The sequence below is a fragment of the Cygnus atratus genome, chromosome Z (assembly GCF_013377495.2).
Source record: "Cygnus atratus isolate AKBS03 ecotype Queensland, Australia chromosome Z, CAtr_DNAZoo_HiC_assembly, whole genome shotgun sequence".
NCBI classification, from domain to species: domain Eukaryota; kingdom Metazoa; phylum Chordata; class Aves; order Anseriformes; family Anatidae; genus Cygnus; species Cygnus atratus.
In genome coordinates, this window is record NC_066396.1 from 21,748,429 (window position 1) to 21,760,746 (window position 12,318).

Genomic DNA, 12,318 nt, shown 5'->3' on the forward strand with positions numbered 1-12,318 from the left:
TCTCTATCAAGTAGATCCTTGAAGAGACCACAATCTGCTGTCCAAATGTCCAGGGCTGTGAGCTTGCTGTGCACACTCTTCACTGCCCTAAGAATCTTGAACTCCACCATTTTATCGTCACTGCAGCCAAAGCTGCCTTTGACTTTCACAATCCCCACCAGCCCTTCCTTGTTTGTAAGGATGAGGTCTGGCATAACACCTCTCCTCATTGGCTCCTCTATCACTTGGAGAAGGAAGTTATCATCAATGCATTCTGGGAACCTCCTGGATTGCTTATGCCCCACTGTGTTGTCCCTCCAACAGATATTGCTGTGGTTGAAGTCCCCCCTGAAGTCCCCCATGACCCCGTGAACGTGAGGCTGCTTCTGTCTTTCTCTAGACATCCTCGTGTGCTTGGTCTTCCTGATCGGGTAGCCAGTAACGGATGCCCACTATAATGTCATTTGTTCCTGTTGACCTCTGATCCCTCTCCAGGTTCTGGGTGTCTATTGCTGGCACTGGCATCAAACTGTTAGGAGTTGGATAGATTGATGTTCCCATGCCCCAACATCTTTAATTTAAAGCTCTCTTTAACAGCTTGGCAAGTCTGTAGCCAAAGATGCTCTTCCCCTCCTCCAGCAGATGGACCCCATTATCCTCCAGTAGACCAAGTTTCTCAAAGCAAGTCCCATGTTTCTAAGTAGCCAAACCAGCGCTGGTGGTGGTTGATTTGCTCTTTCATATCCCATCCCTTTAACTAGGATAATCAATGAGAAAACTGCCTGCATGACAGAGTCCCTTACTGCTGCTCTCAGGGCTCTTGATACTCTTAATACAGAGCTCTATCGCACTACTCCTTAATACTCCTCAGACTGCTCCTCGCTGTGTGACTGATGCTCATGTGATAAAAGAGTGAGAGATAATAGTGGTATGTATGAGTGCTCATAGTCTCTTGGTGGCATCCCTGATATGTGTCCCAGGTAAGCAACACACCTTTCTAGAGAATGCATCAAGTTGGCAAATGGGTGGCTCTGTACCTCTCGGAGGAGTCACCCACAACCATTACAGGTTGCCTTTTACTAGTTGCACTGTTTGTTATAAAGGGAGCAGATCAGGCTGATTTAGTCTGTTCCAGCATCTACCCTGATGGGACAGGTCTTTCCTCTTCAGTCTGCAGAGCAGTGAAGCAATTCTGTAATGGTACCTCAGGCTTCAGGGGAATTCTCTTCCTCCTGCTGGTCCTTTCCATTGCAGGCTTCCATTCTTCCACAGTGCTGGCATCCCTCCCTTCTGTGTGTGCTGGTGGGGGATTTCTTGGCTGTTTTGCTGTGGGTCCACCACACACTGCACTTGGAAGCAGCTATCTAGCTCCTTCTCAGCCTCCCTGATGTTACACAGCCTTCTCACTGCCTCCTGCAGCTCAGTCACCTGCTGCAGGATGTCTTCCACCTGGGCACACCTTCTGTAGGCAGGTCTGTCACCTGTCCCTATCCCAGGAGTAAGGCCTGGGAGCTTCCTGCAGTCTGAGTTCTGCACTGCAGCCTGTCTCTTCTGCAGCTCCACCTGGCTGGAGTCATCGGACAGCACTGGGGGAGATGGTGCAGTCCCCCCAGCTGGAGCTGCAGTGTTTGCTCTCAGAGTGCCCACCATTCTGCCTTGAGGGTCTGGTAGGATGGGTGCTCTTGACCAGTGCAAGTGATCCTGGAACAGACCTGTTTGTTGGGTTATGTGTACTCCGAGTCTCCCACTTGGCCAGTGGAATGGCCCTCCGTTAAAAAGACGCCCTCCTGTGCAAAATGCCATGCCACACCCTGGTCCCAACACTCCTTGGGCTGCCTTTTATAGGTGTGGGTTTTGCTGCCATTGCTCCTGGCCCCACCCAAACCTCATGAGCCACTCCTGGCAGTTCTCTGCATTCCCCTGAGGTTTTCCTGGCCCACAGTCCCCTCCCAACTGCTGCAATCCCCCACTCTGCTGCAGAATGTGTCTGCACCAGAGCTGATCGACCAATGTTTGGGAGTTTTCTGGATTTAGACAACACGGCACACAACTGAATAAATACTATACAATATAAGTACCAGGAGCTTTGCCCCTCATTTCTGAAGGAGTTTCTTGTACTACCAAAAATCATCCTTGAGTTATGGTATCATAAGAAGTTCAGGTACTATCCCTTGGACCTCTTTTGCTCTAAAACCTCTTTTTGTTGTTCTTGTCATTTTAGAGTATCAATCTCAGTGCTCTATCAGCACACTGAATCTCTGAGAGTATGAAGGCTGTCCCAGATGGGGATTTTGCTGAAAAGGAGGGGAACTTCCAGAGGCTTCTGAGATACACAGGACAGCACTGTGCACAGAATGTAGCTGTGGATCCTAGCAGTGAACTGGCAACATTATTTTATTTTCTGACTGACTTTTTAATACAATACAGAAAAAGCTCTTAGGCTCCAACAAACAGTGGCTTACATCTGTAACTCCTGGTGCAATATGAATTAAGTCCAAGTTACAATGGGCAGAAAAATATGGTGTCATTATTTATTACAAAATGATATTTTTTTATTCAATTATTTCTTAGATTATTTGGACACTCAGAGTAAATATTTGCCCAGATTCTGCAGACTTCACAGTGCTGATACAGTAGCAAGTATTCAAGTATTTTCAACAGCTGGACACTTGCCCATACATTAAACTAAACTAAAAGAAGAAAAAAAAAAAGGTTAAAGTATTTGAGCAAAAGCCAACAAATTCCATTATATTTCTTGATGGAAGCAGTCAACCAGGTTTGAATGGGCTTGAAGGGTAGGTCAGTAAATTAAAGAGAGGAGGTAAGAGACCTTATCTTGCTTAGAGAGCTTGTCTGCCCTTAACCATTGTAATGGCCCCAAAAAACCTTCAGTGGCAGGAAGAAACCATTAATTATAAGGGACTGGAAGCACATTGAACAATTGCTTCTATTTAAGTTTTCTTCCCTTAAAATAGACAGAGATTAGAGGCATCTTTATGTGCCACATTAAGGAAATACAGTATATTGTTCATTAAAATCATTACCCTCTGATGACACTGAAAAAGTGACAAGACAGTGATATTGGATGAGTACTGTAATAAAAGCTTTCCTCACCAAAACTGCATCTCGTGTTTTGAGTATCAGTATCTCATTCTTATTTATCCAAGCATTAACTCTCTAGTTTCTCCTTACTGTACTGCAAATTTTGATCTTCCTGTAATGTTATGAATTTGCTCTGCCACACGTGATCTGGTCTAAACTTAGCAACTTAGCTGCACAAATACTGGATATATTTGCAACTCTCATGTCTTCAACCTCCTCATGTACTCAGCTAGTTGAGGTCTGGGGAGTGAACGTCCACATCATCCATAAATTTGATAGGTTGGCTTGTTTTATTGCTGTTTTCATTAAAATGCATCTCTCAAACTTCCATCACTAAAGAAATAAGTCTGCTTGACTTTTTATCTGTGAGTAAAACACTAAAGAATTTTTTGTATCTTCTTTTATACCTCTGATTATATTTTCCTTCTGTACAGAATGTCCATGCTAATGAATTTAAATCTGAATTTTCCTAACTTTCAAAGCAGGCCACCTTAGGACATCCTACATTAGAAAACATGCTTTGGATCATTGGTTTCTGCTTTTCACACCCACGTCTGAAAATGTTGAGAAGCAACTAGAAATACACAGCAGTGTATTATTTGTGTCAGTCTATTTTCTAATTGTTTCGGATGCATAAGTCTGCTTTTGCCAGAATTCAACAGATTGCCACAAATGATTATATTTCTCTGAAAAGGAAGCTTTGTATCCCCCTTTGTTATCACTGAGAGAGAAAGGCACTGATGTTCAAGAACTGGTTGGTGCCAGGTGTGCTGTATATATATGCAGTGGAGTCACTAACACAGATTGTCAGCATCTTCTTCAGTGGTTTATTATTGTGCTACCCTCTTCATTATTAAAAAGGATAGTTGTAGAAGAATCTTCTCCCCCAGTAGTTAAATGCCCCCAGCCCAGTATCTTGTCAGAAAATTTGGAAGACAATTCATTTTTGCAGAGGACAAAACAGGAAAAAGTGGGATTGGGATTTTTTTCTTTTTTATTTTTCCAGAAAACTTAGTATTTTTGTTCACATCTGGGAGTGAAAGATGTTTCAAACCACTAAAAAACACAACTGAGTTATTAAGAAACTGTGTTTTGACTGAATGTTTGCTTGGGCTATTCAGAAATAAAAGCCACTGTACAGAGTTGAACATGTGGGACTGCTACAGCCAGAAGCATCAAGTGTGGCCATGAAGCAGAGACAGACTGTACTTGTCATAGAAAAGACGGCACGGAAAATTACACTGACTACTAATGGCTTTGATTTGCCAAAATTCAGATGGTTTTGGATAGTTTGTAACCCGTACCTTGATTCACTTTGACTAGAGTATTTTGCATTTTGGTTGTTACTATTTAGTTCAATTCAATACCTGGTTACACTTTCACTCTAATGTGACCATGATGGAGAGAATGATTTAAATTCAGTAGTTAGTCTGTGATTTAGCAGATTCAACATGACTAGCAGTGAAGGAAACAGAGAAAGGCAGCTTAATGAGTAAACTGAAAGAGTGAAAAGTTAAATGCTATCGATGTGTTAAGGAACATGACAGAAAGATTGCCTTTTATCCCCAAGTACAGAAAAGCACTTTCTTTTGAAGCTAACATATGTCATCAGAAAGATTCACCTGCTACAGTAGGATATTGAGGAAATTTGATGATCTTTTTGAAAGAACAGGTGCTATCTTCATCCTTGAAATGTAGCCACTGTGGATACTGAATGACTGTTCAGTTTCTCTTCAACATCACTTTTGTTCAGGAGCAGATTTTATTCATAGAAATTGCTAGAAAATAAGCAGGGAGTAAGACACATTAAAAAAAAAAAAAAAAGAAGAAGAAGAAGAAGAAGAAGAAAGAAGAAGAGAGAAAAAGAAAAATGGAAAAGGAAAAGGAAAAGGAAAAGGAAAAGGAAAAGGAAAAGGAAAAGGAAAAGGAAAAGGAAAAGGAAAAGGAAAAGGAAAAGGAAAAGGAAAAGGAAAAGGAAAGGGAAAAGAAAAGGGAAAAGGAAAAGAAAAAGGAGAAAGAAAAAAATGAAAAAGAAAAAAAAAAGAAGAAAAAGAAAAAAAAAGAAGAAAAAGAAAAAGAAAAAGAAAAAGAAAAAGAAAAAGAAAAAGAAAAAGAAAAAGAAAAAGAAAAAGAAAAAGAAAAAGAAAAAGAAAAAGAAAAGAGAAAGAGAAAGAAAAAAGAAAAAGAAGGAAAAAATTAAAGATTTAGACATGATAGGAATGTTGCTAGTTCTTATGCTACCACCACCTTCAACACACCAAAAGAGAGCACTAAGAAGAAATGACCAAAGAATTTTCTCCCTAAATGAGCTTCCAGACAATCATGATTCTGGTGAATCATTAGCTGTTGCAAATAAAAAACTACGTGTGAGACCAACATTTTCACTGTCCAAACTCTAGGACTTCCATAATGACTACAGATTTTCTCTAGTCTGAGGTTATGAATTCAGTCCTCTTTATCCCATGTTGAAGCTAAAATGCCCTTGGGAATATTTCAGATGAGACCAGGCAAATCTGCAGACGGAAAGACTGAAAGAAATAGGGATAGGTTAAGGCAGAAACCATCCATCTGTCATCCTGCGGATACCTCTTTTTAGACTCTCTTCTACTTTGAAGTCTGCAGAAAAGAAACTAAAAGAAAAATGCCCACCACCTTCGCTTTTTCATACGTACTGTGACTCACCCTAACCAAACAACTAGCTTCTGCAAGGACTTCAGTGGATGCTTCAATGGAACTGTTTATGGACTTTTACTTAATGTAAGCAGGGCAGGAACCCAGTCATTGCATACTGTAGTTGTACATTTCGATGCTTATCCCTGTTGCACTAATCTTTTCCTCTTGGAAAAGCATAACAAATGGTCCATGCGCACTCTATAGAGTAAATAATATTCCTTGCCGACAAAGCAGGTGCAGAAAGAAGGAAGGGCCTTGGAGGCAGAAGAAAAATGAGGCTCTGCTCTTCTTCAGTTTCACTGCAGGATTATCTAAAGGAAAATAAATAAATAAAAAAGTTACTGCAGGGTCATGAGTGGTGTAAAGACCAATAAAATAAAAGGTTTCAAGAAGTTTCTTCTAGTTATATACATATTTTCTCCATCACTCAGCCAGTCACTTGCTTTTGGGTCTTCTGTCTCCATTTTCTAACATATGCCATGGTATTGCTCTGATCTTTTTTCATGTACCTAAACTGGAGCAGCACAAGAAGCATTAGGCAAAGTTATGTGGTGCATTTAGTGTCTGGTTTGAAAAGCAGTCAACCCTCACTCAGTCATTCTTCCTAATGGCAGTCCCTGAGAGACATACACAGTGGGTTTCAGGGGTGAAGAGCTCTCATCCCTGTATAAGCTGTTCCTCAGAACCAATAACTTCTAAATTGTGCAAATGGCATCTACTGAATTGCCTGCAATCTAGATTCATCCAGTCAAAGAATTTCTCCAATCAGATGCACTGCCCTCAAACTCCTCTTGGTCATCACACTCACTTGATGTGTGCTTAAAGAGCTAAGCGTTCATCTTTTTGTGAAAGGTGCTAAAATGTTCTCTGGCACAAGTGCTAGACTTAAAAGCCCAATAGTTTTCAGCAGATTTTTTTTCCCTTATTGAAACAGGCATAACATTGGCCTTCATCAACTTCTCTACCATCATCCAAGTATCGTATGCCAGTTTTCTATGCAATTTAAATTTTATTCAGGGGATATATCCCATGCAGTCATACTAATTTCTTTGGAGTAAAAAATAAGTTTGTGTTAAAGGGTTCCATGGTCAAAAACAGAAGCAGATTTTTTTTCTAGGTGAGCAAATCCAGTGAATTCAGTTACATGTCACTCCACTTTGCTTTAAGTGATTATTTAAAATGAGTTGAAAAGTCGTCATTTTCCTCCTACCATTTGTGTGAAATATTGATTTTGATTTCACATCTCACAGAAAATATAAAATGGAGAGCTTAGCTGTAACTTCTACAAGAAAGCTTTTCCAATTACTATAATTCTCCAAGGGCTGTAAGTTGAGTACAGTAACAGTTAACTAGTGTTAGAAGTCTAAACTGAAAGAAAAAAAAAATATATATATATATATTACACAATCTTTAAAATCCATACACAGATACCATATATTTCCCTACAAGGAAATACCTCTATTTCTCTGTCTAATGTAATGCTATCGTGTCTTCTCATACAGTCCATTAACAAAATGGACTTTGAAGACAGTTAGGACATATCTTAAATGGAATTACATTAAAAAATAAATAAAAAATATAAAGGCTAATAGTCTGACCTACTATCTTACTTACATTTATATTAACAGACTTGATAAATTTGTGCATGAGGGAAAGGTTGTGCACATTGTCTACCTAGACTTTAGTAAAACCTTTGACACAGAATTGTCCTGAAGAAGCTGGCTGCTCAAGGCTTGGATTTGTGTACACTCCATTGGATTAAGAGCTGGCTGGGTGACTGGGCCCAAAGAGTTGTGGTGAATGGAGATAAATCCAGCTGGCAGCTGGTCACAGGTAGTGTCCCCCAGGGCTCAGTAATGGGGACAGTTCTCTTCAACATCTTTATCAATGATCTGGAAGAGGGGATCAAGTGCACCCTCAGTAAATTTGTAGCTAACACCAAGTTGGGCAGGTTTGTTGATCTGCTTGAGAGTAAGAGACCTCTGCAGAGGGATCTGGATAGGCTGGATTGATGGACTGAGGCCAACTGTATAAGGTTCAACAGCTCTGGGTCCTACACTTGGGGCACAACAACCCCATGCGATACCACAGACTGAGGGAAGAGTGGCTGAAAAGCTGCCTAGCAGAAAGGGACCTGGTGGTACTGGTTGATAGCTGGCTGAATATGAGCCAGCAAAATGCTCAGGTGGCCACAACAGCAACAGCATCCTAGCTTGTATTGTAGTCAGAAAGACTAGGAAATTGATTTTCCCTCTGTACTCAGCTCTGGTGAGGCCTCACCTTTAGTACTGTGTTTAGTTTTAGACCCCTCACTACAAGAAGGATAATGAGGTGCTGGTGCATGTCCAGAGAAGGGCAACAAAGCTGGCAAACGGTCTAGGGAACAAGTATTATAAGGAGCAGCTGAGGGAGCTGGGGTTATTTATCCTAGAGTAATAGAAGCTCAGGGAAACCTTATCACTCTCTACTACTGCCTCAAAGGAGGTTTTAGCAGTGTGGGGGTCAGTCTCTTCTACCAAGCAACAAACAATAGGACAAGAGGAAGTGGCTTCAAGTTGTGCCAGGGGAGGTTTAGGTGGGATATTAGGAAAAAATTCTTCACTGAAAGGGTTGTGAAGCATTGGAACAGGCTGCCCAGGGAAGCAGTTGAGTAACCATCCTTGGAGGTGTTCAAGAAACATATAGATGTAGAACTTAGTAGCATGGTTTTGTAGTAACTTGCCAGTGCTAGGTTAACGACTGGATGTGTTGATTTTGGAGGACTTTTCCAACTTAAGTGATTCTATGATTATATTGCAAAGTTTATTTTAAAAGTAACTAACATGTCTTGATTGAACTAAGCATTCCAAGTGAAAAGTGTTTCATATTCTGAGTATTGCACAGATGTGTCATTTTCTGCAGTTGTAGCTAAAGGCCATTAAAATAGTAATTGAATTGCACTAGTCTATATATAGTTATGTCTTCTATGACAGGTACTTTATTCAAATGATGAATAAAATGAAGTTAGCTTGCTAGTAACTTTTAGAAATATTTTATTGTTAGCTTTTTAGAATGCTGTTAAGAGGACTGCATAGCACCAAGATATGAAGACACACTCTGCATTTGTGGCACACTCCTTGAAAATGTGAGACAAGTCCTCCTTCTGTTTTGCTTTGTGTTTACACTGAGTCACACTGGAGATGAGGTGGCATATCAGAGCACAAAGAGTCAGCTTGTGACATGATTTTCATTTCACCAAGTGACTTTCCACAAAGCATGGCAATGCTGAATACAGTGTGGAGCAGCTCATATTAGGACCATATAACATTGCTGGACTGCAAGTAACTTGTGGTTATATCAACCACAAATAGGCAAAATGGAGGCATTTTATTATTTATACTAGTGCATTGCATGTTGCAGTGTAAAAGTAGAAGTACAGACAACCCCTACAACAAATGTTCGGTTTCTGAGAGATTCTTCCAAGAGATTCATTACTAGATATGCAGGTTTTGCAGTGTGTGTGTGTTTTTTTAAAGGTACACAAATGCTCTGCTGTAGCATTTTAATATAACTAAGGTGAATTAGGTTGTACCTGTGTAACAATAGATATTACTTGTCTCAAGGGCCTTGTTTACTTTTGCAAAGCTAAAACGAATGCCTCAGATCCAAAGGGGTCTTGTTTTCTGGAGCACTGCAAGTGACTTTCTGATTTTTTGGGTTTAAATGATTTAATACTTACATATTATATTTATTACATTTCACGTGTTATGAAACATCTTGCCTCTGTGGCTTTAAAACATAAACTTCATTCAATACTGCATATTCCTGGAGTCCTCTTGCACTAAATTCAAGCCAGAACCTGAAACCTTACCTAGTCATCAATCTCTGTCCAAAATGGCATAACAAGTGGCATTCAAAGAGAAAGTGGAGAGCAAAATCTGGGACAGATATCAACAAAGTAACACAAGAATCTGCTTGTTGCTGAGAGCTTTTTTCCATTCCCAAACTAAATTAATGTAAAGTTATACCTTCAGTCTCAATTGCCCACAAGGCACCTAAGAACTTAAAATGCTAGAGATATTTTTATTATTTGAATAATGACTGGAAAACTTGTGAGGTTTGGTTGCCTTCAACGAAAGGCTGGCATCTAGTAACAGTTTCAGCTCCTAGTAGACACAGCTTGCATTTTTTTTCCAAAGGAAAGAATTACATTAAGATGTTTCTTTCCAGGCACCAGCAGGTAAATATGTAAGCTGAGTTCAAATCTGTTTGCAGACCAAAAAACACCACTCTTGGGGAAATCTTAATTAGACAGCCCCTGATATATATAGGATAGGGCCTGACAAAAATGCGTTGATCAGTGCTGTTTTCTGGATATAGATAGCACACAGAGATCTATCACAATAAATAAATAATATATATATATGTACAATATAAATATTATGTTTATAATTATTTATAACTATATTTATATATATAAAAATAAATGAATATATAATTATATATATATATATATTTTATGGTGAAGCCAAACATTCCTAGAAGAACACAGAACTAGCTTTTTTGAGTAACTTTGGGATTTGGTTTAAATGATGTAGAAATCAAATTCTGAGTTACATTACCAGTTTGTGTTGTCCTATAGTTCACATAGTTGTAAGTAATAAAATGCCTGTCACCCAAAATATTAAGTCATTTCTACTACATGTTAACAAAATGTATTACTTTGCCTCTGGTCATAACAATATTTGTCATGATATAAAGTATAAAAATTTAGTTCTGTTTTTTGCATCTAAGAATGTTGTAGATTGTAGATGAGTATGCAGCTTGGAAGTTGGTAAACACACAAGTAGTGAAGAAACTGGCTACCTTGGCAATAAGATGGATTTACTGTCTGTTTTTCTTGAATTCTTCCATTCTAATTAGTAACAAATTATTTCTGTTTTCCCAGTATCTTCATGGGAACTCTCTGCTGGATCAAACAGATCTTCAAGGTCTCTCTAGTTCTGAGAAAGGATGTTAGAAACTTAAATAAAACTTCTACAGAAGTGAGAATGGCACTATAGAAGTTATTACCTGGGGTTGCACTTAAGTGGGACATTGTGTACTAACTAGCACTTTTATCCTTAAATGAGATGAAATTCAATTTTAATGTTTACTCCTAAAGCTGATGGATCAAACATAAAAAACTTTACTAAATGATTCTTGAAACAGCATCTGTCATGTTTTGTACATATCTACTCATGTGACAGAGCTTTTTCTCCTGCCAGTGAGAATTAACATAGTTAAAGAATATAGCATCCACTTATGTGGCAACGGACTATTGACTGGAGGTATTTCAGGGTCAAACTGAGGAATGCAGAGGCCATCAACATGTTAACTGTCTTCTTCTATGGCATCTGTAGCATGGTCTGCTACTCATCCTGTCAGCTAAAACTTCTAATGTCAGTGAGGTTCCTTGTGTTTGACAGTTCGGTAACTGTTCTTCATTCATTACTTTATATATGGATTTTTTGAGTAATAATACTTCTAATTCTCATTCAAATAAACAAACAAATAAAAATATTGTAACTCATTGTAGATTCTCAAATCTCTAAATCATAAAATTAGTAATGAAATATTAACCTTACTTAAATGCTTTGATATGACACACCTGTTGCCATTTCATCAATGGATGGTGTATTTAATGCAACAGCTAGAATATGCAAAACTCTGGACTTGGCTGTAATTATTAATACTGGGTCAGTAAAGTATTTCTATATTGAACTTTCTTATTTCATGAGTAGCTTTTGGCATATCTTTATGTCGAACCTCAGTTGTTTTAGAAAACTGAATTTCCAGATACAAATTATTCTCAGTGGAAACCTAACTAGTACAGACATTTAACTTTCCAAAAGAAGTCAAATCAAACTGTTAAAACTCATCACAATGCTTTCTAAATCTAGAAGCTTCTCTCTGATGATAATAACACAGACTTTATGTTACCAAAACCTTACTGCAGCATGCTGTATTTGAAAATTACAGCAATCTTATGATGTAATATTAAAGGTATTAAACAAGCCAATTACAGCACTGTAAAATCAAAATCATTTGCTCAGATCTTCTTCAATTGGATCTGCCTTTTCCCTGGAAGAAAGGATTTTCTGGTTTTGGTGCATCTCAGTTTCAGTAAGGCCACCAAGCTCCACCAACAAGTTTCACCTCTCAGGCAATTAGTAATTGCTTAATGGTTCCTGTCATGAATCAACTAATTTTATATCAGGACTTCAGAAATACTGAACTCACTGTTCAGCTCAGAATTGGTTAGGTGGTTTTAACTAATAAGAGAACAGTGTACTTCAGGCTTTTATGTTTTAAGACTAATGAATTATGAGTATAACACAGGGATAAAGATGTATTACATTTTCTGACATATTTTGCTGCAGTAAGAGATCTAGATATACTCTTTCAACACTATTTAAATCTAATTATTACATCTTTAGCAAGAAGTCTAAAGCACCTGCTATTGTGAATATGGCTTCATAAGTTTTCTACAATCTGGTTAAGTAGAAGACATCTCTGTTGCCCTCTGCTAAGAGACTACAACGA